We start from the raw sequence: 27,941 nt of genomic DNA, 5'->3' as shown, positions 1-27,941 counted from the left end.
AAAAAAAAGTCAGAAAATGAAACTATTCAAGAGAAATTACAAAAAAAACGTCAGAAAATTAAACTATCGAAGAAAAATTACAATCTAAGATTTGGTAGTGTGGCCAATTAGACGCCTTAACCTATCCCGAACTACGAAAAATTTTACACCATTTTTTACATTTCATGTAACCTTTATATTAGTAAATAACACAAGACGTGCGCACGTGTGTGAGTTTAACATTTAGTAATTAATTGTTTGTCGACAATACCCAGTAACAAGGATATTTATGTAACGAACACCACTGTTAAGAGCATCATGAGGCGTGTTAAGGCGCCCCTCCATTGCCGCCGGTGGCAGTCCCGTGGGCCTTATTTCTGGGTTAATCCTGGATCTGTTACAGTTTAATTACTTAATTGCTAGTTGCTAAGTAATTACGTCAGGGGCTTATATTATAATATATATAAATGTGCCTAAAATATTAATTAAAATTTAGGACTAGGATATGACAAATCACTCAGGACCAGTTATACCATTGAATACCATTAATGGTATAAGTGGTAGTAACCTGTCCCATTTATGCCGTTATTTAAACTGCCTCTGTGGGCGAACGGTTACCATGCTAGACTGCCACGCAGAGGTCACAGGTTCGATTCCCGGACCGAGAGAAATATTTGTATGACCTACATTTATTTCTCTCGTGAGTTTAGGTGTAATTTGTGGTTGTCTATGTGTGTGTCCATGGCACCCGCGACACAGGCTTCCATAGTGCAGGGCTATGTTGAGTGTGTGCGTTATTATTATTATGTTTATTTTAAACTCTCGCCTCTCCCAAGGCCTAAAAGACTAATTTTGAATTTTTAAATGGGAGAGGCGGTATTTCCCTTATTATTATTATTATTATTATTATTTATTGTCCAATGGTATAACTGGGATAAACTAGTGCCACCTATTCGTTTTAGTGACACTTATCTGTCCCTACAGATACTTATCTGTAATAAGTGCCATTTATGCCATTATTTTTTAAATCCAATGGTATAAGTGGGATGAACAAATGCCACCCATTACATTAGGTATAAATGGACAGGTCAATACCACTTATACCATTAATGGTCTAATTCAATGGTATAACTAATTCCAAGGCCAAATATAGTTTTTTTTTTATTTAAGTAACTTTGATTTATCAGTTTACGTAATTTTAAATCAAAAATTAAGTTTGTTCATCATGACGATACTTCTGTACTAAACACAAAAGGATACCAGCTAAAAATTAAGTATTATATAAGCAATGATATCGGTAAATGTAAATTAAATAAATATAAATTTCCCATTTAGACAAATTTCAATCAATTTTAAGCCATCTGCAATGTTTAATAAGGTAGAGTAAAACCAAACTCAGTCTGAACTGTCAAGTGAAACAGAACTACGCCTGTCATAGGTACGGTAGGTAGGTTTCGCGTCCATACTTGTCTTTTTTTTTGGCTCCTCCTTGATTTTTAGTAGGCTAAAGGATCACTTGTACGGTCTGTCTGTTCAATTTAGTCAGGAGAAATCGTCTGCTCACGTCGGAGGTTTAATCAGGAAAAGCCCTCGTCTTCCTTTGTCAAAGAAAGTAAGGTCGGTCGTCCTCTTTTGTCCAAAACAATGTCGGTCTAATTTCGAATTCCTGTCAGTCAAGTAAATCTGTTTTTGTGGCCTGTCAATCTGGTCATCCATGGCGGCTGGACGTTGGTCATCCATGGAGGCTGAACGCGACAATAGGTCTATGTATTGGTTCACAATAAGTCTAGAAGCCATTGTTCTATCGATAGGTACATACAAAAAGAGACTAGTTCAATCATTTGCAGATTCCTGGGCTTTTCATATGCCTCTGTATATCTGTTTAAAACTGCTACTTGGCAACCTTCTATTTGAGACTGTGACTCTAATTCTGATCCTGTCTCTCTATTACATCCTCTCTAATAATCATGCACCAGACCTTTGCTTCTGCTTCCACAACAGCGAAAGTTCGGCACGGTTTTTCACAACTGTTTCCGTTTCTACTTCCGCAACTTTTATAACGCGACTTCAATTGGAAGTTTAACAACGTTCACGATGGATGATAATAATGAGATTTTAGCAGTTTTTGTCAAGTGCAATTATAAAATTAAAAACAAGTCCTATTTGGAACATTTTTGTTTATTTTGAGATCTTTATAGTATTTACACCGCTTCCGATTTCATTTACTTTTGACATCTGCATTTCTATTCCCGTTGTGAAACTTTCGTTGCATCGCTACGCTCTAGTAAAATTCTATTGGTATACCCGGGATCCCCACTTTGTTTAATTATTTTGTAAATAATAATCTCACTACAGAGTACTAAAAAAACCTACATCAAAGTCATTAATCCCCTAGTTTGCCACCATTAGGTGTGGAATATTTTCTTCAAATTTAAACGGAACCACTACTGAGGTACCTCCTTTCCAACAAAAAAGAATCATCATAATCGGTTCACAAATACCGGAGTTATGACGTAACATACATACAAACCTCCTTTTTTGAAGTCGGTTAAAAATGAACCGATTCCACTAATCTCATAAAGTAAGTAAAAATTTAAATAAATTAAATGTGCGCAGTTGACAGCAATTTATCTGGCTGCAAGTGACGATGTGGCAGAAGATACAGCATGATTGCCTAGAAATTTCGTCTTGAAATTACCCAAGTTGTATGTTGTTGTCGAAGCTATGGTAGCCAAACATCGTAAATAGCAAATTTTGAATATTAATTGGATCAATAATCATAACAAACTAGTGAGAGTATTTTCACAAAAAAAAATAATATGAATATCATTGTATTAAAAATATTATGATATTTCAAAATACATCATGGAAATATAATTCTCGGTAACAACAATCAACAAGACCGGTACCATTGAGTTTCTGCCTCGGAGCTATTCATCGGAGAGGACCCCTTAAGGGCCATGCCGGTAAATAATAATTAATAGTGGCACCAGTATCGCTGGACGACCGTGATTAGTGACCAAGTCCCCCTAAATGACGGTATTTACAACTAATCTATGGGATTCAATTGGAGCAAACTGCGGGTTGCTTTCAATGAGAGTCATAAAAGTAATTAGAACTTATCGCTGTCGTGCAACAGTACAAAATACGTTGTAATATACAACACATTACTCATTTCCTAATCCATATTTTATAGTATTTTATGCAATCGTTGCGTAATAAGGGTTCCTAATTATATAATGATTGCATACGATACTTTTTCTATTAAAACTCCTTTAACATCAACGACATCAACATATTGTAACCAATCTTATTTTTTATAAAGATTTATGGCCCGGTTGCAACGCTTTTTGAGCCAATTTAACCCATCAGGAGTATAGCATTTGAATAGCGTCTTAATTGATATTTTAATTGCCAAAAATACGACGTTCTTTTTTTGAAACCCAATGTAGTTCTGTGTACAGTATTTTAAGACTCATTGTAGTTCTGTGTACCAAACTTTAATGAATTTTTTGAGCTCAATGGCGAGTACCATAGACAATAGAATAGAATTTTGATTCAGAACTAAAAAGAGCGCCTGATATGGTCTATGAAATTATAATTCACAGATTATATAAAGTACAGGAGTAGAAAATAATTATTTACATTGTTTTTTATTTTATTTCTTTAAGACGACCTACACAGAGTTGCTTTGAGTTGAAAATTATTTGACTTATGAAAGAATTTGGGTGGGTTTTCAAACCTGGGGCCCTACTCACGAAGCACGAAATTCTTCGTTCTTCTTCGAGGACCCCATTACGGCCGCTTTTCCTTTATGTATGACCTACGGGACTACTCTCGAAGTCCGTGAAGAAAAGACTGGCCCGGGGTCAAACGGACCCTTTCGAAGCGTTAAATCGCGTTGTCATACATTCTTAGTTCTTACCCCTTCGAAACTCAAATCTATAGGTTATCCAAAGTGTGAAAACGGCCGTAAACACAGATTTCGTGCTTCGAGAATAGGGACCCTGACACGGGCACCAGTCATTCACTTACGAATAAGTAGTTGTTGATATCCCGAAATCGTATTGTAATTTGTAAGGTCTCTTAGGTTTAATTGACTATTAAACTCTTTTTGTGAAAGAATAAGTCAATGAGAGAAATATTAGTTATTATTGCCACACGCAAAGTAGGCGCTACGATATCAAACTCAAATAATCTTTATTTAATAGGTAAGCAAATTACACTTGAAACCGTCAAATTGATTAAACTCTCTCGTGCAGCACATTCGTAAGGCAGATTTCTTCTTCTTGTCCTTATTCCAGTAGATTTATTTAACAAAAATGGGCAAGAAATTCCAGGGGTTGTTCTTTGTAAATAAACATTTGTACACATTTATCATTTGCAATATTCATTTCAAACATCGTATATCAAGACTACGCGCAGGTGCTAGACGAGTCACTACCACGAATATTTGTCATCCAATTACGCAGAAGCTGTATAATAAACCTTTTCTAAGAAATTTTACTTCACCGTATTTTTAAACCTCGTGAATGGCAAATGTTGAATATCAATCGAAATCTTATTATAGAAGCGATTACCCCTTTTATGAATTTGTAAAGACGACTGTCAAGAAATGCTAGTTTATTTTTATTCCTCCTATTAATGTTATGTCTATCACTGTTTGTCATAAAAAAAATAGTATTCTTTTTAACATAAATTACATTTTCATAAATGTGCTGTGACGCGTCAGAATGTTGATTTCTTTAAATTTATCTCTCAAGTTGCGAATTGAGTTGCGGAAAGCAATCCGTTTCACTACACCATAATTTTTATTATCATTTCGTTTATAAAATTATAATAAGAGCTAAACAAATCTTGACACCGTTGGTACATGTATTAATGATTTATTTTATTTTGTGAAACAACTTTACTAGCTTGTTATAATTAATTAAATACAATGGTCGAACACAAAGCAAAAATCCTTCGACCTGACTGGACTCGAACCTGCGATCACCGTTAGCACAAATAATATAATACTATTACTATACTACACGGACGCTTATTTTGATTCTTAATGCAAATCAATAGACGGTACGTAGTACGTAATACTGTTCGAAAAGGCCAACAGATGGCAGCTATTGTTACATTCTTGTCAAGGTTTACCCTTATTCAGGAGTTAATTATACATACAATAACATATAGTAAAATCGCAAAGAAGCCGAGTTTATATTTTTAATCTTTAAAAGTAAAAGTCAGTGCTAAAACGTTATTTAGTTTCGTGAATAAATTTAAAGAAATGCCATCTATACAATTTATTACTAACTAAATAAAAAAGTACACTATTGAGAAATCTTCGATTTGGTATGTTTTCAACAATGTCCTTCGGCAAAGTTCGTGTTTCGGCTGTCGTCGGGTTTTATTGTTTTATTCTATAGATCGGATGCTTTCAGTCGACTTGGCAGAGTTATTATTACATTTTTTATTTATTATACAATGGGAGGAATGGCGCTAAAGTCACAGGCACGACAGATAATTTGTACAGGTACTTGTATTTATTATTCCATCGGTGGTGAACATACCAACATAGCTATCTATGTCAGATGAAGAAAAGCGTTCAGATACGGACTGAATGAAATGATTTATAACCGGAAAAATATTCATTTTTAGTTATATATAAAAGAACCATGTTTTATTTACTTTATATTTTTGTTAACTTACTTATTGACATGGAGTAAATGTTATGAAAAATAGGGAAATAGTTTTATAGCTCTATATAGTTCACGGAAATCAAAACAAAACAACAATAAAAAACGTACTTTATAGATTTAGAGAGTTCAAAATTAAAATTATTTTAAATGTAATAATTAATGATCGTGGAAATTAATATTCGTGTGCATTCGGAAATCCGATGATTGCCGAAGGACATTGAGAAAATAGAAGCACTGTAAGTAAATTAATTTTAATTGAATATTCCTAAAACGATGTGTAAATAGTTCAGCGTTTCTTTTTTATATTTTAAACTTTTTATTTAATATGATATGCCTCAAAACTTCGAGATTCAATACTTAATAGTTTTTATTTTAATCAAGTGTCGCCATCTACAGTTTTAAATATGTACTAAACTTAATTTGTATCATTTGACATCCCAATGCCGTTACTATCAATATCTATTTGGTTAAACATCTCTAGAATTAATTACGTTTCAAATAATAGACAATGATAGTGACTTATTCAATGCCATATACAAACGGTTTGTGTCTGTCTACCTGTCTGTGGCATGGAAGAACTTCGACGTTAACGTTCCTAGTCTAAATGTCTACCTCTTAAAGCGATACATCAATATTTATTTGGTAATAAAATCTATCTCAAAAACGATCTATACGAAGAAGAAAGAAAATGGCATTGAGAATTTACGATCCCACAGATAAAAGGTAGACGCCGAGATTTCGATGTTAAAATTTGAAGTGTCTTTTTATTACCATGAAACTTCTAAAAATCAGTTTTGCGATTTAAGTGTCTGGAACTGCTAGGAACAGGCGTGTCCCTTATCACCAGGCGCACAAATTGTTCCTTCTGTCACAAGGTATCATAAAAAAATTCAAATAAAGTACCTATATTTGTATTGTATTGTGATGCTTTTAACAAAAGTTATTGATTGACAGCGGTTGTCAATACCTTAAATAAAGCCCACTAATTCAGGACACCCGTATTATATAGCTAATTTCCGAAAATGCCATAACACGCGTTGCGTGCATTCAGAAGCTGTAATTAATGGCTTTAATGCGTCAAACAACGGGGTCACTTACTGGGCTTATTTATTGCCAATCGTTATTAATCTTTTATATCAGTCGTTGCTTTATTTCGATTATAGGCGATTTATTTTTAAACACGGAACCTTTGCGTGCATAGATAAATGGATATTTTTAGAGCATTTGCACACTACGTCCGATTCATTTTTCGTTCCGAATCGAAGAAATGACGGCCGAAATGTCACAGTAGAGCTAGCACGATAAGAAGCGACTTGCGCGAGAGCTTTTTTTTTTGTAAAAAATACTTACGCCTTTGACCTCCATCTCACCTGATGGAAAGTGACGATGAGGTCGAGAATGTAGCATGCACACCTAAATAGTGTCTATTATACTTTCGCCTTGAAAAGGTCCTAATTACAGTGTTATCTATGCGAGAATAGCAGTATCTCGCACTTTATGCCGTCTAGTCGCGCCCTGTCGTGCTAGCCCTACTAGGGTCACTTTATATGTAGGTGTACAATCGCTATTCATATTTTCGCGGATTCCAATAGGACTTAGTGCATAAACGACATCGATCCGAGTTTTCTACATTTGTATAGTCTCGGATTAGGAACGAATAGGAATCGAATGGAGTGCGCGAACGCGCTTACGGTCAGAATGAGCTGTTACCCTACATGACTTTACGGGACCTACTTGTATAGGTGCTGTCTGCATCGGCGCTCACCACCAATCAATATACATGCGATCGAAGTGGAATACTCAAACTAATATTTTCCCTGGTGATCGGAAATTGGGATGCAAATGGTACAATAATAAATTATGTTGGGAAGCAATGTTCCGGTTACTTCCCTTGCGCTCGGCGCCCCCATAGACCCGTGTACACTTTACGCAAGCCGGCACTGGGTGCGTTAAAAATTTGTATAGGCACTCTTAGTTCCTCTTATGACCGCTAAAAGCGCTGTACAATAACCCAAAAACCAGCCTCCAAAATTTAATTGTCTATAACAACTCACGATACCGTAAATTCATAGTAAACTTACAGACGTGCTCAAGTAAAAACTTACCACCATCGTCCACGACCTCGGTATTCACTAGCGGGGTTTATTATACGATCTCTAAATTTGAAACATCCTTGAGAGTTCAGTAATACGAGTAACGTAATTAGTTAGATTGGGGGCTAACGTATTCCGATTTCATACTGGATGGCGCTGTATTAAACCCATCTTGCTATTGGGCACGAGACTATCATAAAAGGCTCGTAAGAGATGTTCGTTAGTAATTGTTAAAGATTGCCGGACAAATGCGATGTAGCTACGACACGAAACGTAGGACCATTCAAAATATGCCGAAAAAGTTACATAGAATTCTATAACTATTTTTAAGTTTCTGGGATTCTACAGTATCGTGTTTTTCTTCTTAACCGTATTCTTTATTGCTCGTGTCCCCTAAAGGTTTTCGAGACTTTATGGACGATTTCCTTCCATCTAAATCTGTTTTCGGCTTTTCTTATGGTAGTTGCCATAGCGAAGCCAGTGGGGGTAATTTAGTTAGACCATCGGTTAGGTAATCGACCACGGAGTCTCTTTCCTTCCACCTTACCCACCACAACCAGTTCCTCAATGTTGTCTGGTTGTAATGTGACCAAAAAACTTTAGAATTGTCTAGTAGCATGTTGTAGAAAGTCTCTCTGCAACCTGAACTGGTGAAATCGTGTTCTGTCAGAACAAAAAAAAAAAACGAAAAAACAATTTGACTAAGGAATATTTTTACCTTCTCTATTTCAGGTTTCTCTGTAAATACGTTTTTACAGTCCAATGTCGCTCACTTTGAATTACCATTTCAATAGAGGCACGTTTGTCTCATTTATTCGATCTGACAATACGAAACATTTTTTTCCGCTGTACCTTCTCCTTTAAACATTTTTTTTTATGTAAAGCAATTTTCAAGAATACGTATCTTACGGGGAAAGTAATAATTTGAGCGTTTGAGTTAATTGAACCTTCTTTAACACACACACGCGTCTTGAAAAAGATAATGCACGATCTGGTGGTGCTGGAAGCACAACTGTGTCATCGTATCAATTTTCATACTTTGGACTTTCTTATCGTAAACTCCATAGTGCTGAATTGAGTGAGTGTCTTTTTTATTTTAATTATAAAGAAAAGATTCTTTTGGACTTTACAGCTTAAGCCAAAGCGTCCAACAAGACTTAAAGATAATGTAAAATTGAAATATAACACATAAGATACAAAATAATACTCAAAAACTAAACAAAGAAAGAAAAAAGGTAAATACACACAACTTTACACAATTTACTACAATCTAACACTTATTTTAAATTTACAAAGCGACTTAAGGCCGCTGAGAGGACACGCCACTTGCCGGCAAACACATCGGCCTCCCGGATCTGAGCCAGAAACTCGTTGAGCATTGCAATGGCTCTGGTGGTGGGTGCGTTGCAGGCGTGGCGGGAGCGCGCGCGCGTTCCAAATGACAGGGTAAATACGTTTCGTGCGCGCCGCGTGCTACAACCCGCCACACTTGCATACCGATCCGCCACAAATAGGCCAAGGTTTTCCAAGATAGATAGATGGATTATCCATTTTATGGCGTAAAAGTAGGCAATAGTGAGTAAGTGTCTTTAATACCCGTCGCAGTTCCAGAGTTTCTAGACCGACCATACCGGAAACAAATAGAGATGGATACAGAAACGGATAGCAACGATAACGCCTCTTATACAGGTACCTAGCGAATTTGCGTTGGACGCGCTCAATTAGTAACCTTTACTTTTTTTCCCAAGAATCCCATACAATCGAGCTATATTCGAGCTTGCTTCGGACGTAGGCATTGTGTTGAGTTTGACTGTTGCTATTAACCCTGTGTTTCAAGTGATTATAGCTTTTTACTTTATAAGTTCCAGGTAAAGCGTCTGTATGTTTGTGAGTGTTTTCAAGTCGTGTAAATCAATAAATCTTATAATCTTCTATGCAATACAAAGATAAATTTCTTCGATCCGATTAGACTCTAACCAGCTTCTGTTGCCACGCAGACACTGTTTCTTAAATGTCATAAGTTTCTCACTGGTGGCACTGACGGCAAAAAAGGCGTTTAATCCCAGTCCAAAGATCTGCAACAAACTGATTCGTAAGATCTGCTAGCTCGGTCTGCTCAGTTGGTAAGAGAGGTGGCCCTGGTAGCAACAGGCGCTGGTTCGAGTCTAGTAAGATCGAAGTAATTTTTCTTTGTGTTCCTCGACCTTTGTATCAATAATATTCAGTATTTTCACTAAAAATATATGAATATCACGACAATAAAAACAACTTCGTATTTAATAAAATAAGTATTAACTATTAGTACATTATGCATAGACCGGGAAGTAAGGGATTGCTGGACGAGTACGAGTTACAATTTTGTATACGTACGTTCCCGCCGAGGCTGCATCGTGCTTTACTCAAACTATACGCGGAAATAATAAAAGATTAAAGAGAGGAACATTCGTACTAAAAAAAATTTTAATGAATATCAAAAGTAATAGGTATATGATATGTACAAATGCTAAAAGAAAATGTTACTGTTTTTCCAGGCACAAACTTCTTCGTTATCGTTCTTTTCACTAGAACACATTTCGCGAAGGAAATAAAAAAAAACGAAGTAACAAAAGACTATCAAAGCACTCTATTTTAATTTACCACCATTTTCTTTTTTTTAAAGTAGGCGGTATTTTTAATTCTCGCAATTACGAGCACTTGACAGGTGGCTGTATGACTTTTTCTTTTGCCTGTTTACTATTTTATAGATTTAAGAGTTTTAGTAGTGAATTTTCATACTTGCTTTGTAGGCCTTGGCCGGGTCGCACGGCAAATAAATGACAGACTTTTCATGCAAACATTTCCGAGTATGTTTGAGAAAAAACATTTTACGTGGAAGGAGAATCGAAGGAAACTGGATATTTTTCGATTAATATAATTATAGGAAAAGAATATAATAGAAACTGGTAGAAAGGTACCGAGCTTCATTTAGTGTGAAATTCGATTACGCCGCCGGCCTTCGCTCGAGTTCTTATTGCGACCGGAAATAAAGGGCTCTGCAACAAATGAGGCCAGGTCTTATAACATACGTAGTTATTCCAGTCGAACTACAAGTATATAAATTTATACAGGGTGTAATCGTTAAGTGTGTCCAGGCGGTTATTCCGTAAACATAAGAGATATCAAAAACCTTTGAACTGATTCGAAAGTAATGTACAATGTAAAACGACATCAATAACTTTTTTTTTAAATAAAACTAGAATAATCCGAAATTTTAACGTTACATTCTCTCGTACATTTAATATGACATTCGTGCAGAGGATGCAGTTGACCTACTTAAGAGTTAACAATAAATTTACTGATAACAAAACTGCCATAAATAAAGTAATAAAACTATATTTTAATATAATAAAAACAAAGTGATTTTTATTCTTAATCAAGTACAAAATGTTGTATTCAAAGCAGTTGTTGGAAACTAAAGCCTCTCTACGAATGTCATATTAAATTAAGGGATCGTTTAACGTTAAAATTTTGGATATTTCTAGTAGAACCCGGATAATATTATGCCTGTAATTACGTAAACACTCAGTGTATATTGTAATGAAAATATCGCATTCAAATTTAGCGTTATATAATCTGTAGCACCATGGGGTATTTAGAAAAATACATTTTTTCACACATAATAAAATTACTTGGACCAGAAGCATCTAATAGTATTTCATGCAATCGTTGCATAATTAGGGTTCTTAAACTCGAGTACCGTGTTTAGACTACGAGGCTTTAGCCTAAAGTAATTATGTAATTATTGCATACAATACTTTTTCTACGATTATATAAATAAGAAACGCAACCAATAGTTCCATGACAACAAACGCATTTATTTTTAATCGATTTTAACTCATTTAATGTAGGCAAAGTTTCCACCATACAGCCTTTTCGTATATTTAGACAAAAGCTAAACAAACGCTACAAACCAAAAAAAAACAAAGAAATAGAATAGAACTGGCCAAGTACCGCATAATATATATTTGAACCATATTTGAACCAATATTTTTTTTTGTAAAGATTTGTAGCCCGGTTGCAAGGCTTTTAGGCCAATTAGTACTGTGTGTCATTATGTTTTCTTTTTTTGTTTGTTTTCTGTTTGTTCTTGTATTATGTTTTTCTTATTTTTATTTTATTTTATTGTTTTTTTCACTGTCTTGTTTATTTCTTTTGTTTTTTAGGTTTGATTGTTTATTTTATTTTTTATTTTTTGTTCTGTGTGGTGTCATTTGTGGTGTGCAAATAAATGAATTTTCTTTTCTTTCTTTCTTCTTTTTATTATAAATCTGGGTACAGAAGTTTGTTGACATTTTTCAGCTCAGTAGCGAGCACCATAGACAATAGAATTTTGATTCAGAACTAAAAAGAACGCCTTTATGAAATTAAAATTGACAGATTAAAGTACAGGAGTACAAAAGTTTAATACAGTACGTTTCAATGTACGATCGGCAGCATAAGCTACACATTGACGAATCTTGTTCCGTAGCTCTGGAGGCGATATTCTTAAAATAGTGTGTGCTTGATGTTTGTTCATTGTATATTGAATGTTTAGCGCTTTTCCCATTGTAGTTTGTTGGATTTTAGGATGTTGAAAGCCAAAATTATGGTATTATTTTGAATATCAACTATGAAGTGTATGAAAATAATAATGCTCCAGAAAAATTCCCTGTACTATGAGTACCAATGCGACGGAACGGATCTTACCAGGAATCGAACCCGGGACATCCTAGTCCAGCGGTCACAATGCAAACGGCTGGGCCACCACGGTCATCGTCTAATTGTTTGGAACAAAACTATTTAGTGTAATCTGAAAATGAACATTTTTGATGAAATTTCATACAATGAGTGTTTACTGATTTACATTTGCATAGGCATCATACGCCAAGTTGCACCCTCAAGGGCTTATTTATTTTTTATTTATTTTATCTTATGGGGTACAAACGGATTATAGTATAGCAATAGAAATCAAAAGGACATTGGAAAGCAAACAGTTCCCCGCCGATAGAAATTAAGTTACCTAAAAAAGCATTGGTTGCACAGTCCGTTTAGAAAAATAATAAAAAAAGACAAAATACAGATAAAAAAGCATAACATTAACACATTGCGACTTTTGCGACCACACAATTGATACCCACGTCATATACCACTAACTCATTTAATAGTTTTAACGTATTAATAACACTTACAAAACCAACATAAAATGAGACCTATAATTACATTATACAAACAAAAATTAAAAACTAGGATGTAATAAGGTCACATCGGTCAAATGACAACTTTACAGATATGAGGTTTAAATATTCTACGAACGAATTAAGTCCATAACTTTTTTATGCTTAAATAGGAGAGGTATAAAATTTCACATATATACATAATTTGTTTCATGTAGTTTGTATTATTTTTATCACTTTGTGATAAAAGCACTTTTGACGTATGATTACGTGTGGCTTTGTTGTATAAGTGTATTGTTTAGTGTGTTTGCCTTCAGTAAAGTCATATAATTGAACCACTTTACACAGTACTCGCGTGACGGACTGTTAGCATACCTAACAATTTTCACTTTAGTTAGCTTAGTATTAAATTCAACTGAGAATTGCATGCGAAGTTCAAGGTTATTACCAAGTTATACTATATTCTTTACTTCAGCGTTTTTTCACTTCCTTTTACATGCTTTACAATATTAATCCAATGCCCTGTATGTCGTATAAAAACAAGAGGACAAAATGGCGCAGTTTCATTACGTCGATAAGACCCTAGCTCTGAAATTGAAGAAAAAGTATGTCCATACTTGATAAGGGTCTTGTCCCCCTGCCGAATTCACCAAGCTACCTTTCCCCATACGTTCCAACACGGTCCCTCAAAAGCAATCGAAAATTCAACCATTAAGAGTCCTATGTAGGGCCTTAACGACTGATCATAAGGCTGGATGTCGAGTTGTAAGATGTGCGTTTAGCTTTTTTAATATATCAGACTGCTCCGCGACACGCAACGGTGTGCGGAGTTGTATTTTTTAACTTCGTACCGAAGTATCTCAGTTTGTATAGAAACACACTGACAACGCTTCTCCGCGCGGGAGTGCGCGAGTCGTCTCGCGTACTCCGCTACTTTTTTTTTAATAATATCAAAAGACAAGACGGACAAGTCGTTCGCCTTATGGTAAGCTACACGCCTATCTACAACAGTTGCACTGCCACTCAGAACTGTAAATCGCAAAAATTTGAGGGGCACTGCCACTGCGCCCGTCACTCTGAGATACAAGTTGACAAGTCCCATGTGCCTGTAATTTCACCAGTACCCTTCAAAACCGGAACACAGTAAAGCTGACATAATTGCTTGACGGCAGAAATAGGTAAAGTGGCAGTACTTCCCTGGACGAACTCTTTCACAAGGAGCTCTAGTGCAACTTAAACGTAAAAATGAAACTATTTTTCCGGATTTAAATCGCGTACATTTGTTTTTTCAAACACACCGACGTTTCGGGCCCTTTACAGGTTCCATTGTCACGGTTGACTGAGGTGGTACAGTCATCAACCAGTTATGTCTAATATTAATGCAAACCACCCTATTTTTTCCACTACAGTTACAAAAGTTATTAATTAAATACCTTATTTTTAATTTTACAAAAAAACATTTCAATTTACGCTACATTACGTTTTACAAATTATTTTATTGAATGAATTTTTATTGAGTTCAATTTATTATGAATTAATAATAGAAATTAGAATAAATTAAAACATATTAATTAGTACCGAAGTCTTAGACTGTCTATTTGGGATTTTTCGTCAGAGGAAATACAGGATCCCAAACTGGTAGTACGGAGAAAACTTCAGCTCATAAAGCAAGTCCTACATGGGAATAAGTTGAAGATTCCCCGCCAATGCCACAGGCCCCGTGTGAAACCACCAACAGTCGAGCGCCGCCTTCGCTTAAATATCGTACATGATTTAGTTTTATTAATTTTACAAAGATTAACTCAAACTTATATAATGTTTATTTCATATGTAAGCAAATTATATTTGAAATCATCATATTGACCAAACTCTACTCGAGCAGTACGAATAGTTCGTAAGGCAGATTCCACTGAGAAGAATGAGCAAGGAACTCTAGGGGTTTCTCTTTGTAAATATGAAATAAATAGATAGAGATTTATCGATGATACACATTTGTTATTTACAATATTTATTTTAAAACATCCATAGAGCGAGACTACCTACAAGAGCTAAATGGGTCACTAAGGCGGATTTTTGTCATCCAAGTACGCAGAAGCTGTATAAAATAACCAATATATGTAGAAAATAATAACAAATAAGTATATAATTTTAAACCTCGTGAATGGCAAATTTTGAATATCATCTGGAATCTTATAGAAGCGTAAACATTGCCCACGAAATAAAATTGTGACTTTGTGAAGACGACTATCAAGAACAGCTAGTTTATTTTTATTCCTCGTATTAATGTTATGTCTGTCATAAATTACATGACGCTACACTGTGACGCTATAAGAAATGTTAATCTCTCGAAGAATATTAATCTCTTTAAAATTATCTCACAATATAACCACATTGTCAGCCACGACAAGTGACAATGTGGTGGACGGTGTATACTTATTTGCATTCAAAATGACTGTGATGAAATTAAAGATATGTATAATAATCACTCTAGATTCCAAAGCTATTTCAAGTCTGTGGTAAAGTACTATGTCACCATGGGATTCGCTCTGGACCTTTTGGAGGGAAAAGTGTCGTTTTTATTTTGACTTTCAATTATTTTGTGAAATCTAGTTTAAAGTGGAATAGGATAGTGCTATTGTGCCTTAATCGAAGATTAAAACGCGAAATTATACGAATCTCGAAATAAAATACCCGTATCGGCCCGTTTTAAGGAATCCCGAGTCAATCCAAGCACGCCGCCTCAAATTGCCTATCCTCTTTGTGGCGGCCATATTTACAGAAACATATTTAAACTTCATGTTTAGGCTGATGGCTTTGCCAAAGCCTTAATAAATAAAAAAAAAAATTAAACTATGTCACCATATATGTAAGAAGTGCCAACCTCTTCAATAACGGTAGTGTCTAATCTGTTTTTAATGTAATTCACAGAAAGAAAATTGTGGGAAATGGTTTGCGGTAGCCATTCTGTCTTCTGAATTGACGTTTCGAACGTTTATATCAATTTAGATCTGGCAGTATGGCTTAGACGCCTTAGCCTGTCAAAAAAATCTATGTAATAAATTCTACTACAATTTCTTCATCAACATCAAACAATTAAATCTATTTCTATATCAATAAATGAAACCTTTTTTATTGCGTATTAAAAATTACAATAAAAACAGTAAAGTACTGTGATATTTGAGTAAGCTGTATGTACATTACACGAGAATTTTAATAATAATATATGCACTGTTATTGTTATTATTATTATTTATTTATTGAGCATTGGCCAAAGAACCATCACCTTAAAAAGGTAACAAATAATCAAGAAACTCAAAACGAAATATACTTCATTTAAAAACCAATTCGAAAATTTTAAGAACGATTCGAAAAGATTGTAAGAACTGTAACTACAAAAACCCGCCATTTTTTGCACTGTTATTGTGCTTAAAAACAATCGATTACACAAACTGCAGGCGTCGATGGAAAAACACGGATGCAAAACAGAAGCAGTTTAGCATGTAAAACGGTACTTTGTATGTGTGGCCGAATAAATTGGATGTTTCTGAACGTGCCCTGCAGGGCGATTCATCGCGTGAACGTTTACGAACGAGAACTCCGTTTGTGTACAGTTCAATATATCTTTCAAAAATAGAAATCATACTATCTAACATACTATTCAGGCTAACATGACCATAGTGCTCCTATAACACCCTTGGACCTGTTTTCTTGAGCAGAATGAGAAGAAAAAAGACCCGAGGGTTTTATTTCGGGTTTTATATACAGTCAAGTTAGCCTGCATGCAATCATACTATTTACGTGCAAGTGTGGTGAAAAAATTGTTGTTTTTGATATAAAACTATAAAGTCCCACGAGGTTGTTAATGTTTTACAAATATCCCTGTATAAATAATTTTGTAACTTTGTTTGATTTTTCTATCAATTATTTTTAGCTATTTTATTATCAAAGTAGACTTCCAACAATCCGATGCTTTAATTCAGTTTTCGTAAGTAAACAAATGTTTAAACTCCGCAGTTCACAAAGTTCAAGATTTTTATTGTATTCGTTGGTTTTATCTTCATTTTTATAACTTACACTTAAGTATCTTTATAAATTATCACGGCTCGTGCAAGCCAAACGCGAGTTGGCAGACCCAAGCTAAAACTTTTTTTGCCACACTTGACATGCATTCCTAACTTCACTATACGTTGAGTTATACCTACCCCAAACCGAGTTTGCAATGCCCATTCTTGGCTTGCGTCCAGACGTCGTGTTCTGATAATGCGAATTAATGTTTTTCTTATTCCTTTTGTATGTTTTTCGATGAGGTTCTATAAACCTCCTAAAACCCAGCAAAACTACAATAGGAAAAGAAAAATACATGACCTCAGTTTTGTATGAAAAACGTATTTATAGATACCCTATGGTAATATTTAACATATGTATAACCTAACTGGCTCCGTGGCCGAACGGTTACCATGCTGGACTGCAACAAAGCGGCACGGGTTCATTTCTCGGAGACGGGAGAAATATTTGTATGGCGTATATTTATTCTTCTCGTGACGCACATTCATTTCTCTCGTGAGTTTCGGTGTAATTTCTGGTTGTCTATGTCTGTGTCCGTGGCACCCGCGATACATGGTTTTCCTATGGGCTATTAAATATACATACAGGCACTAAATTTGAATGTGTTGTATTTACGTTATAATGTACACTGAGTGTTTACGTGATCATAGGAATAACGGTGTCCGGGTCTCAATCACTTCACATGTTATTTACATTTTTATGTACGTGGGGTCTTAAGAGGATATAATGCCTTTTTCTTTCTTGTTTTTATGAAGCTGCTCGACGTATTTAGTTTTAATGAAAAGATGCTTAACGTCGGCTATAATTCAATAGTCTACTTGTTACCTGAAAAGTTACATTTTTGCTGCAAAATTTACATTTAATGTTAAAATACGTCTAAATTGAAAAAAAAGCTTTTTTTAGTGACGGGACGAACAAGTCGCGCGACTGGTGGTAAGCGACACGCCTGTCCATAACAGTTGCAGTGCAGCTCAGAGTTTTAAGTCGCAAATATCTGAGGGGCACTACCACATAACATATATTGACAAGTTCAATTTACCTGTAATTTCGTAAGCACCCTTGCCCTTCAAAACCGGAACACAGTAATGCTCACATTACTGCTCGAAAAATAAGTAAAGCAACAGTACCTACTTCTCTGGATGAACTCTTTCACAAGGAGCTTTACCGCTACTGTAAAGCAAGCAAGCTTCAACGTAAGTGGTCAAGATCAAGCCTTGTCAAGCTTAATATTGTAATGCGAAAAATATTTTTTTTCACATAAACAAGAAGCTACCAAAGTAAATACTTCTTTTTAGTAAGTTCAAGAAAAATCAAACTTCAGCCCGTTATTGGTATGTTTATTTTTAACCGACTTCAAAAAATGAGGAGGTTCTCAGTTCGACTGTATGTTCTTTTTTTTGTATGTATGTTACGCGATAACACCGGTATTTGTGAACCGATTTTCATGATTCTTTTTTGTTGGAAAGGGGGTACTTCCATTTTATTTTGAAAAAAATCATCCACCTCTAAGGGTGGCTGTTCACGCATGAAGATTCACTTTTATAAATAGCGCCTAACTTCAATTTAGGAGCAATTATTTTAATGGTAGATTTTGCTATTTCTCCAATTCAATGCTTTTTCTCTCAATATACTTTGAGTAGTGAGAACCGATTTTTATTATCACCTGTGTCAAGTCCTGTATAGTGGCAAACTAGGGGATATTTCAATAAAACTTAGGAAATAGACGTAATTCCACGTACTTTTGAGGTCGGTTTTTTTAGTATTCTGTACTGAGATTATGTTTTTACACGTTCCATTCAACGCCATCTTTGAATCTTATTGTCCAAAAACCCGCGTCCTATTTGCAATAACAAAATATTCTTGAATTAAAAAAAACTCCTACGTTGTCAAAAGTTACGAAAATTGCCATTAAAACAAAAATTACTTGTACCTATATTACGCGAGCGGGTCAAAAGTTGCGAAAAATGAAAGAAATTTGACCATCTGGCTTTGGTCAGGGTTGGGCAAACTTTTTTCATTAGGGGCCAGAAAAACAAGAAATTTCTCGGATTACTAGATTAGAAAAAAAAATTATTGTCTATGTAGTTTTGTGTGTCGATTTCGACGACGCTGACAAAATATATTTCCGAGGGCCATACACTCTCCTACCTTATAATAGAAGGGACATTGGCAGGCCGAATTAAAGCCCTTCACGGGCCGGATTCGGCCCGCGAACCGTACTTTGCCTTGCTCAACACTGGTCTAGATCGTGCATACTCGTTAAGTACAAAGTTTCTATTAGGATCACCAGATTTCAAAAAACTGCTCGCGCACTAGCGCCGTCTAGTACGAGTGTCTAAAATTAGTACGAATTTGGACTACAACATAATTATACCTTTTTAACCGACTTCAAAAAAGGAGGAGGTTCTCAATTCGACTGTATGTTCTTTTTTTTTGTATGTATGTTACGCGATAACTCCGGTATATGTGAACCGATTTTCATGATTTTTTTTTGTTGGAAAGGGGGTACTTCCATAGTGGTCCCATTTCATTTTGAAGGAAACATCCACCTCAAAGGGTGGCTGTTCACGCATGAAGATTCATTTTTATAAATAGCGCCTAACTTTAATTTAGGAGCAATTACTTTTAGCAATTATTTAGTTGATTTTGCTATTTCATCAATTCAAGGCGTTTATCCCTCGATATACTTTGAGTAGTGTCGTAGTGAGAACCTATTTTTATTATCTCCAGTATCAAGTCCTGTATAGTGGCGAACTAGGGGATATTTCAATGAAACGTAGCAAATAGACGTAATTCCAAGTACTTTTGAGGTCGGTTTTTTTAGTACTCTGTACTGAGATTATTTATGTAAAAAAACCTACCTCAAAAGTTTGGGGAATGACATCTATTTGCCAAGTTTTATTGAAATCGGTTACCGGACAGTGCGCGTATCCTGATTCATCTTCTAGTTTGCCACCGTTAGAGGTCTCCACCTCTAAGAACAAAATATTCCTATTTTCTACTAATTTAACCATTTAAATTAGTAGAAAATAGGAATATTTTGTTCTTAGCAATAATGAGGTACCATATTTCCAACAAAAAAAGACTCAACAAAATTGGTTCACAAATGCCAAAGTAATCGTTTAACATACACATTACACACACATTACAAAATATATTCGAATTGAGAACCTTCTCCTTTTTTGAAATCGGTTAAAAATGTACAATCGATTTACGTGATTTTGCATATATAAATAAACATTTATTGAAAATATGTTACCAAATTACAACTACTTATATCATGTCAAAACTTATTTATTTTGTATAAAATATATTTATACAAAATAAATAAGTTAAAATAAAAGTAATTATCAAAATTTGAAAATTAATTAAATTGCAGCTGGTCCTGCTCATTCAATAGACAAATCAACTATTGTGATGTACGTGTAACCGCACCTCAGTGTAATGCTATTTAGTACTGATTGCCCCATCTAGTACGCTAGTACGTTGTTCTCATTAGGCACTGTATTGATTATCAACGAGGTCTATTGATTGTTTGGCGATTAAATTGGCATTTAGTGTATTGAAAATTAATAGGTGGTCAAATATTTACTTGCAGTAAATCAGGAATTGAGTTGTGATTTTATCATCGTCATTTCACCCGAGAGACCACTGCAGTTGCGATTTAAGCATATAATATCAACATTCTATTGTGTAACCTGTTTATCTTATGAGTAGCAATCGAATGGATTTTTAATGGGGATACACGGTACTATTTATCTTCACGATCCGTCGTTTCAGACTGATCGAAATAACGAATCGAAAAAACAACATCAAGTAACGACGTTTCAATACGATTATCGAGACAGTCAATAGAAACGAGTAATCGTCGGTACCTTAAAATTTGACGATTTTATCAAAATAATTATGTAACTTTATTTTTAGTGAAAACTAATAAAGTAACAAATAAATCATTTCAAAACCAGCATAAAAAGAATTACTTTACAAGCGAGTATTAGATGTTTCTACAAAACCACAAATGTATTAATTCAGATAAAAAGGTGCAGTTTAAGCTTTATTTTAGTTTAACTTTAGACGTCAGCTTCACAGTCAACTTAAAAACTTAAATTGTAAGCACAATAGTGGTCCGAATTGCAATTCAGGCACCAAACGAAGCTATTCACGCGCTTCCTAAAATGTGTTCCGAATGAACAAATCTGCCGCAAAAAGATTCAATTGCTTTGACAAATTTACATTTTTTTATTGCCTTTATAACAGAAGGTTATATAGAAATGTTTGCTTCAGAACGTTAGCGTTAAAGATGTAGTAGGTAATCGTTGCATCACTATGGTTAAAGCCATAGGGTTTTAAACTAACCTATCACTAAAGTGATCACATTCAATTTATTTGTTTCGCATGTTAATAAACGCATTTTTTATAGCATTTTTATAATGTTGGTTTTCCAAGTCTCCGTTAAAACTGTAGCAGCACCGACCTTTCTTCTTTCCAAGTGAACATAAGAGAAATTCAATATTATATTTTCATAAGTTTCGCATTATGTCAAGAACAGAACCGTAGTACTTACCTACAAGTTTGTTTGGAGCTAGTAGCGGATAAACTTAGTATCTCTTTTCCTCTATGTACAAAAGTTAGTCACTATGTTCCTATTTGCTGTCGTATTCCAAGTTTGTCAGCTAGGGCCGCGTGGTGGATGTTTTAAAACTACCAACGGGCGTTAACTTTAATTTGAACCCGGCTGCAGACACCCGCCGACAATTTAATATACTGTCTTTAAAACTTCGCTGGAAGATGAAATTTTGCTTTGCCCATGTTTCGCCGGGGAACTCGTGTTTTATATGAAACAACTTACATTAACTGTGAAAGTAATATGCATCAAATAAAATCGCGAGAGTCGAGCGTGAAAAACGCTTTATTCAATGTCTGTTTTACTTAAAAATAAATATGATAGAACTAAATTGCGATACTATTCACAATTAACTAAGTATGCAAAAAAACGAAAACTTTGAGCTGTAGCCACTGCGAGTTAGGTTTAATTTTGGTTACTTTCACAATTTGATGACGTACGGCATTTTGTTTTGTGAAAATGTCGCTTATATTAACAAAAACTTTGTACTGTGGAAACGTGCCGTTAGGACAATTTACAGCCAGGTCCCAGAGTGTCCCTGAGAGATAAGTTAAAGAAATTAACATTCTTACACTGGCGTCGCAGTACATTTAACGTCACAAATTCATTTAAGGGGCCAAATATACGCTTCTATAACAAGGTTCGTGTTGATGCTCGAACTTTGCCATTTACGAGTTTTAAAACTATCGTGAAACGAAAACTTTGGATAATATTACAGAGCTTCTGCTTGGATGACATAAATCCATGGGATTGATCCCTTATAGCTCTTTTCAAATTTCTTCGAACTATGATATTTTAGCTTTTTTTTTATTACACCATATGACGGGAAGAACAGGTCGTGCGCCTGGTAGCGTAAGCGACACGCTTACGCCTGTCCATAACACGTTGCAGTGCAGCTCAGAGGCCTGAGTGTAAATTTGTAATCGTTCAAACTTAACTACCGCGTTTGCGTTAAGATTTTTATTTACATCTTAATTATATATTTATAAGGTTTAAATTAAAATCCTAACGCAAACGCGATAGTTAAGTTTACATATTTGAAACCTTACATTAACGCCCCAGAGCTTTAATTCGCAAAGATCTGTGGGGCACTGCACTGCGCCCGTCACCCTTAAACATAGTTGACAAGTCCCACGTGCCTGTAATTTCACCACCACCGTAGTTTTGTATTGGTCAGCCCCAACGTCAGTGTTAATAACTGATCGGTTTTATCTACGTTAACGTGAGTAAGGTTTCATTTTCTTTACTATTTTTATCTATTTTCTGACAAGAACTTGCATATTTTTAGACTTAATTTACACGCCACCACAGTCAATCTATCAAATAGAAATTGTTTTCCCAGAATTTATTAATTTTACCAGGCTTCCAAATTCATTGCGTTCTTCAATATTTTTTTTATATTCCACCTTGCCAACCTCAGTATAAAAACAAGGGAACGGCGTTGAAAGCTGTCAATAGGAAGTTTTTTTAAATAGAAAAGAACAATAGCAAACATTTCTATTGTGAAATCATGGAAAAATGTTTTCTGTTGATTTACTAACATTTTAAACAATAATTAGGATTTGTTAGTTATTTTGTTTACGTCAAATAATGAGGATCTGTCTACAAAAGACCATATACCCAAATTTAAAAATATGTAAAATGATAAAAGTAGTACTTTTCTTACTCAATAGGCTCAACTCACACTGGCGCAGAGTCGAAGCGCCGCCCGCGACGCATCATGTTTTTCACCTATAGCATATTCATCTCTATTTTCCCATTATTAAGGTACAAATACGTGTTATACAAATATGGAGTCAAGTGTCGACGCGCGATTGCAGTCGAGTGGTTTCGGACGTCGCCGCGCGTTACTTGAGCGCAGTGAGGCGTCAGACACCGACCACACTTAAAAAAATTCAAAATAAAAGTAAACATTTTAATATTTGCTTATAGTGCTCTAAGTATTGTTACCGCCATTGAAAAGATATGAATCAAGTCATTCACGAAAATACCTGCCAAAGTATTATAAAAGAGAAAGTATGTTGTATTCAGGTTTTAAAAAAAAGGACATCATTGAACAATTGGCTTAATGGATTTACTCCGATGCCGTAAAACTAAATAAAAAAAGCATCCATATTGTAGGTAGGAACTTCACAGTCGGATAAAAATTAGGCGTATTTCCAAAAATGAAGTTTGTCTAAAATATAGTCCATTTGTTTAGGTACTTAACAATATGTAAACAATCTTGACATGTGTATTTAATGAAATGAAATATACATTTATAAAATGTATTTTACTTACCTTCAAATACAAAATACAAATACTAAGCTTCATATGACATTGCATGCCTATTTTTATACCTATTGATTTGTAAAGTATGTTTCAATAAAAAGATGTATCAAGATTATTTACATTTAGTTAAGTACCTAAACAAATGGACTATAGTATGTTAAATCAGATTCAAGTTTAAGGCATTAGTTCCGCAATGCAGCTGGGCAGGGTAAAGGGTGCGGAAGTCGCCACTAGTCCGCAAACTATCCGCCTGTGCACGACACTACAGCTATGAAATTGATTACTGCGGACGAAAACTTGTGCATTTACCCTAGTTATGCATTGTTATTGATATTTATAGGTTTAGTTTTTATATTGAGTTTAATAATAAACGTTTTCATTGCATACCTGAGTATAATAAATATTCACAGAGACATCTCTTCTATTGGGAGAATAAAATCTGACAATTAATATTTCATATCACATTCTTTTACAATTTCGCTACTATTTTTTCGATACACTTGAATCACCTGAACTTTCAATGAATAACCTTTGAGTTACAGTTTATTCAGCTGCATATATAAATTGGTGACTTGTAGAAGTGAATCATCCCGCGCTAAAGTGTCTGTTTGAACAATTTGGACGATAAATAAACGCGACCCCATAAGAAAATATCAGAAATACACTCGTTGCACTCCATAACGCACCCCTCAGTAATATTATTTCAACTAAAAGCTATTGTTATTGTTTATAAGAAGGGTTCCGTTTTTTTAAATAATATTTAATTAAAAAAGAAATAATGCTGTTAAATGTACGTATTGTGTCGATATTTAGTGAGATTCTTTTAAATGCAGAAACAATGCAATTAACGCAAACACTTTTATTAAAGTATCGTATTTAAATTTGTCTTCACTGTTTATGTTTAGTTATACAATTACAAGTATAAATATTTTACAATGACAGTCTACTTTTAAAACTTGATTACTTAATATATTCACTGAACACAATATTCTTAACGCGCCAAAATCACTAGAATGTCAATCACTCATTTTTAAAATTTTCGTTTAACAAGTGTGTCTTTGTGAAACGTTCACAAAGACTTACTTTTACAACAATAAAATGACTGTAATATTTGCTTAACTAAAACTGACTATAACTTCTATAATAAATACTTAACAAATTCTAACATGAGGTTTATTATATTTAAACGCGGATCCATAAAAATAAACAGAAATACAAAATTGGCGTCCTATGGTTACGTTTTGTGATGCAAGAATAAAAATGCGGATGGCTCCCCGGTTGGCGGGAAAATGAAATATGGCTGCCGCAAGACCCGGCCTCCCAGGGGTATCGCGGAAAGGCCTAGAAGTACATAAATCCTACTCTACGTATAAAGATATTTTCTGTATAGCAGGGCTACTTCCGTGCATTCATTTTGGTACGTCAGCTAACCTTGTTAACTTCCAAACATTTAGTAAATTATTCAAGGTTTTCGCTTCCCTTTAGAAACGTTCTAAAAATTTAATATAACAGTCACTTGCGGAAAGGTTTGTTTTTGCTACTGCTTCATCTACTTAAATTGAACAAATCCGAATCAACCGAGAAAATCTGTAAATTAATTAATTTAATAAAGTTAATTTCCTTGCTTGATTATTGAAATTATAACTAAAAAATATTGAAATGAACTTACTATCAAAATTTACATTGTATATATTATGTTTCGACTCGAACAACAGAATAAAATAAAATATTGAAACAACTGGAATCTATTTTGAACACGTTTTAAGGAAACACAATGAGTAGGCTATTTTCAACATCCTAGTAACAGGCCCTGTGGCGCAACGGATAACGCGTCTGACTACGGATCAGAAGATTCCAGGTTCGAATCCTGGCAGGGTCGGCTCATTAGAATTTTTGTTTTTTTTCAGTATTTTATTTGTTTTTTTTTATTTATTTTCGTTGTTTTCTGTTATAAATAGATTAGTATACATAGCTAAAACATTTTACACCATCGTTTGCACATGTCTCAAATCTTTAATTTCTTCTTATTTGTGATGTAATGATGTCATGTTATGATCTCATTTAAGACGCATTAAGCAGCACCGCATAACTTCGCATGATTTCGCCGGGTCATCGCCTCTCCATACATATTAATGCGATGAGCTTCTTCGGCTGAATCGAGTTGAATCAATCTTTACGGTTTTGTCATGTTAATCCATGTCAGTGTGTGTGACGGGCTTAATTTAGAGATACTGGCGGTAATTACGAAAATAGACGACAACGAAGCACGAAACGGACCAATAAAAACAAATCTTTGTGTTCATCGTGGCGGCACTAACGTTTTTCGTTTGTAAAACGGAATTTCCTTGCAGTAAAAATGTTGGTTTAGTTTGGAACATTGGATTTATTTTTCATACCGTGTTGCCGGCACAGCCCACAAAATGGCACGCATTTGTAATTATGGACCATAGAAACTTTGCATAGTTTTTTGAATATAATATATTTGTTAGTACATGACATAGCCACTAGATGGCGTTATTGTGTTTGAATTTTAGCTCTAGTCTAAGGGAAACCAGCTAACCATTACGGAGGTTCGTAACTCTTTTTTTTTTCGATATTTCGGTTTCAGAACTGAATGGCACAATACTGTAATTGATATGTTCATTTTTTCAAAGTAATATCGATTTGTTATCATTTTATTTACTTTGTTTCATATTGCGGGGGTCGTGTTCCGACAAGAAGTCAAGTATTGTTATAAAGTCAGCTTATGGCATGAGGTAGTCCTTAACGAATCGTTATGCACTCAACAAGCCGAATTAAAATCACAGAAAGCTTTGAGTTTTTCATGTACCTACATCAACCGGAGGCTCAATCAGACCCTTACAATAACGTTAGCAAGAGCAAGGCGTTACGTGAAAAGGGTTTAAATAGTTTGTAAAAACCAGTACTGTTTAAAAAATTATTTACGAGAATTGTTCTGGTCTATTTCGGACGCCATTTATTTAGAGGCCAAATTTTGTGGCCGAACTTGTGATCGTGGCTTCGGTAATGCACATACACAACGGTGTATGTGTGTAATTTGTGACACCCAAACTCACGAGAGAAATAATGTAGGTCATACAAATATTTCTCCCGGCCCGGGAATCGAACCTGGAACTGCTTGCTTTCTGCGTGGCAGTCCTACATGGTAACAGTTCTGCCACGGAGGCAGTTGAATAATACATCGGGCTAGAACCATTATACAATTTACACTTACCTAAACGTTTCGTCTTTATTTTGTTGTCTATAGTTTGTTGTCTATTTCCTTTATTACCTTTCCAACGTTGTAAAATTTAGTAAAACTGGTTCTTTTGTCTCTAATCTCTCAATTTATTTTAATTCCGTGTATTTTAAATCACCCTTTTACAATTCATAGGTTTTCTTTTAAAATATGTTCTAAAATAGTTGTGCGCATCGCGACTGGAAAGTGACTGGTGGATCGATTAGCTTTCACGGAAGTTAATAAAACTGTGATGTAGCTCAAATGTATTAACAAAAGGCAACTGGTTTGTTTCGTATATACAAATTGCTTTTCTTCCTCGAAACAAAATAGATATTAAAGTAGTTACCAGTTCTGGAATCGCTTCCGGTATTAAGTCTTCAGTATCGGAACTCATTTCCGGCATCAAAAAGGTTCCGATACTGCATACCCTAGATATAACACTGGACTACTTAACTTTTAGTGCACGGAGTGAACGAGAGATCCTATCACTTAATAATTTCAATAGTTTCTGTTTGCATCATGTTTGTTTGTATCGTGTTTCGTTAATAAACTCAGAATGTGTGGGCTTACCCCCGTCTACACGATTGATGTGGCACTTTTGCTTCAGTTTTGCTATGGAAAAAAAACGAGGGAGTTAAGGTAACTTAGCGTTAGCAAAGTACTTGGTGAAAGTAATCAGAGGCATGCTATACAACCCGATGCTACTAGGGGTATTAGTAACGTGACCATACGTCCTGCTTTGAGCGGGACAGTTTGTTGATTTATTGCATTAGGTTGATAAACTGT

The 27,941-nt window shown here is 34.9% G+C and overlaps 1 protein-coding gene and 1 non-coding gene across 3 annotated transcripts in view; both read left to right on the top strand.

Annotated features, from left to right (window-relative positions):
- The window catches only part of LOC113237747 (ubiquitin-like protein 3), a 270,868-nt gene that overhangs the window by 227,229 nt on the left and 15,698 nt on the right, over window positions 1-27,941 (top strand). The gene's annotated exons all lie outside the window — the stretch shown is intronic.
- Window positions 25,721-25,793, top strand: Trnar-acg. The gene has a single exon. It is a non-coding gene; the product is annotated as a tRNA-Arg (tRNA).

This window comes from Hyposmocoma kahamanoa, unplaced genomic scaffold, assembly GCF_003589595.1.
Source record: "Hyposmocoma kahamanoa isolate Upper Pololo Valley unplaced genomic scaffold, ASM358959v1 103, whole genome shotgun sequence".
NCBI lineage: Eukaryota > Metazoa > Arthropoda > Insecta > Lepidoptera > Cosmopterigidae > Hyposmocoma > Hyposmocoma kahamanoa.
Note: the sequence above shows the minus strand (reverse complement) of the source record. Positions and strands in the feature narration are given on the sequence as shown.